General features: G+C 36.6%; 1 long non-coding RNA gene across 1 annotated transcript; it reads left to right on the top strand.

Annotated features, from left to right (window-relative positions):
• Positions 1-556: 556 nt before the first annotated feature.
• On the top strand, positions 557-4354 carry LOC143421334 (uncharacterized). Its single transcript, XR_013100968.1, has 3 exons — positions 557-658; positions 2596-2751; positions 3166-4354. It is a non-coding gene; the product is annotated as an uncharacterized LOC143421334 (long non-coding RNA).
• The last annotated feature ends 1139 nt before the right edge of the window (positions 4355-5493 follow it).

Raw genomic sequence — 5493 nt, 5'->3', positions numbered from 1 at the left:
CATTGCCATAGATTTAGCTGATAAAGAAATACACAATTGGATATATGAAAAAATAATATGTTACCTTACCTGAAGGTGTAGTTTTATCCAAAAAGTACAGAGAGGCCAAGAGCAGCTGCATTCATTTAGGTGATCCTGAAAGAGCGCAAAATTTTCAAAGAAGGCGGACCGTTGTGTAACTCAATAACTTTGTGTTCTTGTAACAAAGACTGCTTTGAGAGAAAATAATTTAGGTTCACCACACGAATAATAATTGCAGTAACGCTGGAGTGCTACATTTGCGTTGAGTGAGATTAAAAAAAATGTTTAAGCTTAAAGAGGGGCTTGAATTTATTTCTTTGAGTTTACAAATACTTAAGTGCAAAAATGTACACTGAAAAAAATGCAATAGGGTGGTTGTTGAATTTGCATAGAATTACTTCATATATCCAGCATGACTAATTAAAATTTCACATCTAAACATATTTTTGTCTTTTAATTTTCACATATTCTTTAAGAATATTCATTCTTTTAGAACAAATCATGTTGAAAAGAAACAAGTTAGTCATGTTTTATCCTCAAGCTCCGCCCCCTGGAAAGGAAAAATCGGCTGCACTGTCCGCCATTTTTGTCTCTCGCTTTGGAAAATCTACTACCATCTGGAGTTTTACACTTGAAGGTAAATAAGATTTTAAAGCTAACACACCAGTGAGAAAGAGTGTAGACCCTTTATATATGTGGACTTTTACTGGGGTGTTGTTATTTTACAGGTATGTGGGCTGTTTATCGAAAACCATGAAAGGCCAATGTTAGGCTCCAGTTAGCTAATGGTAACCGATATTATGCGATAAGCAAATTAGTAATTAACATATATAATGTGAGTTAATATTGTTTGTATATTCTTTCAGTCTAAATTAACAGACTATTACAAACTTGCATCGGTGTCTGTAGTAAGTGGTGGTACCTGCAGTGTCTTAACCATTAAACAAGCAATGTAGGGCCGGGATATGACTAGTTTGTTGAAACATGTCTGCTGCCAATGTGACTGCTCACACACGGTAACATTACCAGCACATAGCCACAGCCGCTATAAACATGCTGAAAGGTCAATCTAGCTTCTGTAGTCAGCAGCTGGAAGACTCAACACAGACCCAAGATTCAGTGTAACGGTTATCTAAATGTTGTGTGTCCTGTTTGTAAGCCCAGAAAAAGAAAGTAAATAAAATGACGACCTTGAGCTTCAAGCTAATGTAAGCGTAATGCTATAGCATAAAGCGACTAATGCAATGATGAGGTTGTTAAATTAGTAAAAATACAGTAAATATATCCAACATGAATCATTTATATTTTTGGTCTAAACATAATTAAGTCTCACGCCTTTCACTTGTTTTAGAAGGATGTTCAGTCTTTTAAAACCAGTCATATCAAAATAACAGAAACTAGTTATGTTTTCTGTTGAAACTCCACCCCCCGGGTGTGTTCTGCGAGGGAAAATTCACTGTGGCGGTCCGCCATTTTTTGTCTTCGCTTCGTTTACGTTTGGTGCTGAGCTTTACTTTGTCGAAGTAAACTGAAAACTACATGTTTGAGGGGAAACAAAGAGAACATCCATTAGATGGGGAAGTTTTTCTCATGAATTGCTGTTGAGCAACATAATGGAAAAAACAAGTCATTCCTTAAGTTAACTAACGATAATGCTAGCTTAAGCTGCAGGACACTATTATGTGCATTAGCTTTTTTTCAGTGTGTGCCCAGTCACATTCGCTTGTTTTTTCTCAGTGAATACAGACTAACAAACTTGTGTCCATTTAGTTAACTGGTTGTACCTAAAATGTTTTAGTTAAACAGTTAAATAAGCTAGTTTGCCATGGGGTGGGCTCTGTGTGTGTGTGTTGGGGGGGGGTGTCTTCACTAAAGTGGGTTTATTTAGGGCATGACACCTATGCAGTACTCATTAGGAGAGGAAGTGCATGACGTGGGGCTTTATTTCATGTTCTGGGACAGTGAATGTAATGTACTGATAACATGTTAAAGATACACAAAAACTCAACAAATTATTTTAACTGATTTATAGAGAGACTGAGAGGAGGGCTTAAAGAGATAAAAATAAAGACAATATAAATATGTTAAATTTATTTTTTCTGTATCGATATATGGTGCTTATCCCTGCTGAAGGGCAGATTGGTGTTGCTTCAGAACAATTCTCTAGCGCTGTTACGTAGAGGTGTTACAGTTAAGGTTTCAATAACATTATTTTATTTACTAGTGAAGATTTGCATATATTATCTCACATTCTGTAAGGTAAATTTTCTGGAAAGGTCAAATTAACTAATTTAACTAAGTATTAATGAAAGACCTTGATGTGTATATGACAATAATAGATGTAGTTTCTGGGTCATTTGGCAGAACTGCAAAATGGCCAGAAGGAGGCAACTGCTGTGGTTGCAAACAGGCTTTGGGTGGTATGGAAGTAAGGGCAACTATGGAACTACTCAGCAACATGGGACCCATAGCTAATAAATAGTAATATGACAAAAAATAACAACTTTGTGTGGATGTAACCTTGTGAGATTTGAGATTTTGACAGCATTTTTATGTGACAACTTCTCTTTTTAGATAAATGCAGAGTTTAAGCGCATTACCACCATGCCACTGCAGTCCAGATTACTCTCGCAGATAGATGTGCTATCTGACAAACTAATAAAGGTCTTCAAAAGGCGATGAGGCCAAATAGGAAGAAGACTTCAGAACATTCTGGAGCCCACGGCCCAGGTAAGAAAAAAATTAATTTGTGTATACACTTTAGGGAAAATAATAATTTTAACAAAATGCTGCTTGTCACTCTATGCCAGGAGTATGTTGAAAATCACCTGGGATTTTCACAATTTACCATGGGTGCGTTTTTTTTCTTCTTTTACCTGCATTAGAACTGTGTGTGGAGTTCATAGTTGAACACCTCTCTATGCTCTGACAGTATTCTGCTTCTTTGCATGGAGATTTCATTTCATTACCTTTTTAAGCATTCTGAGGACTCAAGTCACATGCTGTAATGAATCCATTTTTGTTCACCTAATGTGTTAATGTTAACATTTTTTGGAATAGTGACACAGATTAAAATAAGATTTGGTATAATGTTCTTTGACCAGTGTTCTGTTTAATTAAATTTTGGAATTCTGCATTTTCTAGGCCACAGATGAAGCCATTATCCAACGATCTAATAAGGAAACAACCATGGGAATTTACATCATAAAGTCAAGAGATGCCAATGGCAGCCCTGAGGACATCGGGATAGTTCTTGAAGGCCAGAGAGTCTGGCAGGATTTGGATAACTATACCCTAGCAGCTGCAATGCTGTTTGGACTAATGTACACTTTGAACCTCACCTACCCACTGGAAAAGTATACCTTCGAGGTATTATAGAAACTGGTTATGGAGCTCAAAAGGAACAGCCTTTCAAAGAAGGCCCAGGTTTTCAGGACCAGACTGTACGATTGAACAGTTTTCCAGTTATGATGTGGGAACAACATGTTTACCTCTTCGAATATGTACCATTAAGCCAGCACTGGTAAAGTTGCAGTACATGGTGAAACTTATTTTTCTGGCACTTTTCAACTTGGGGCCTTTATTACTGCAGTTTTCACTTTTCAAGCCATGGCTCTTTTAAAAAAAAATTCAAACTTTGAATGTCCATTTTTCTCAATGGAAATGGTGCCTTACACCAATTTCACCAGTTTGCAATTTTGTTCCCAAGGTGCACCACTACAAACAGACATCGTGTAGTATTAGTGGTTGTGATGTTTAGTGATAGAAGCAAGCCAATACTAATCAGTTTAGGTCTCTTGGTTTTGTGCCTGTGGGTTATAATGTTATTTTAAGTCTCTTCTTTGTGTCATTTTAATAATTACACCCCTGTTGCCATATTACCTTATGGCTCTTACATTTAAAAAACTATTTTTTACATAAGCGCGATGTCATAAGGCCCCACAATGTTGAATTCAGGTTGCAGCAGATAACTTTGAGGAATGTTGTGGAATGTTTTTCAAGAGATGCATTGTACAAATATGACCCATGTATATTTTGAATTGAAAGTCCATTGTTACAACTGTGTAGTATTTTCAAAAATACAGGTCATTGTTCAAAAATGTTTTGCTTATTTCTTTGAAGAGAAAGTGTACAGTACATACAGTAAGATCAGCCTTAATTTAGTTTTATTTATTGAACACTCAATTATATATTAGATTATATATTATATATTAGAAATTTGTTATAAAATAAAATAAGCTTACCATAAAATAATCTTGTCAATATAACACATAGTAGTCCAATACAATTAACACAAAAAGTTCATGTCTGATAAACAAGTGGTTTCTATAAATATTTGACTGGAATGAAAAACATAACAACAACATAAAAAAGTCATGTTCGTGTTACCAGAAAAATGTGTGCAGGTATAACATAAAAAACTAAGGTTAACCAAACATAACTTAATTTCGTGCAACCGATTACAATAATTTTTTTATGTTTATGCCACTGATTATTTTTTTCAGTGTACTCCTCCATTCATTTCATTTTGTGTTCAGAATCAGCCTCTGCTGGTTTAGAATAATTTTAGGTTTATACAAAGAAAATCAAATTAATTTGGTATTTTTTAATTACATTTATGAACAACTAACAAAATTTGTATGTGTTCTTTGAAAGAAGGACCTGAATCTGTTTTTTGAGTGTATACAGCTTGGAGTAAGACAACATGCATGAAGAGGATGATGTGGACAAAATACTCATTTGCCTAATAATTCTGCACTCCCTGTAGAATCTGCTAGAGCTATTTTTCAAGTTTGGGGGTTAAAGTTTCTATTACCACTTTGTACTTTACCTTCCACATCTGCTCTAGTTGTTCCGTCAGCCCCTAGTACTTCTTTGTTTTCTCACGCATCTTTTTCCTGATGTTCCTGTCTGCTCGGATTACCACATCTATCACAACTATGGTCTTCTGGTCCTTGGTTGGCCAGCAGCTGCTTGTTTGACAGGAGCTTGAGATCTGACAAGATATTAGCCTTGTTTTTCTCAACCATCTTTGGTGGTGTCTCCTATCAGGACTTGGGGATTTCTAATCCATATTTGGCACAGATGTTCATGCACAATATCCCAGCCACTTGGTTGTGCCTCTCAATGTATGTGTGCGCTTGCGTCTTACATTCTGCTACTACGTACTGTATGGGATAATCAACGAAGCACCTTTGTGCAGTCTGGGACTTGGCTTCTGTCAGCTGTGGTAGACTCCTGCCTCAATATATCTGGTGCTTATGGCCCATGGTTGTGTGTCTATGATCAGAGCTTCTGTAGTGTCCCGTAGGTCGGCCATTTGTATTTTTGGTTTCTTGAGGTCAACCACTTCATCTATCCATCAGCGGTACACCTCATGTAGGGGCTTGGTCGTATGTGATAGTTCCTCATCCCCATCAGTCTTCAGCTGCCGTCTTCCTGATGTATTTGTGGATGCTCCAGTTTCATGCT

This window comes from Maylandia zebra, linkage group LG12, assembly GCF_041146795.1.
Source record: "Maylandia zebra isolate NMK-2024a linkage group LG12, Mzebra_GT3a, whole genome shotgun sequence".
NCBI classification, from domain to species: Eukaryota; Metazoa; Chordata; class Actinopteri; order Cichliformes; family Cichlidae; genus Maylandia; species Maylandia zebra.
The sequence above is the reverse complement of the archived record's forward strand: the minus strand, read 5'-3'. Positions and strand labels throughout refer to the sequence as shown.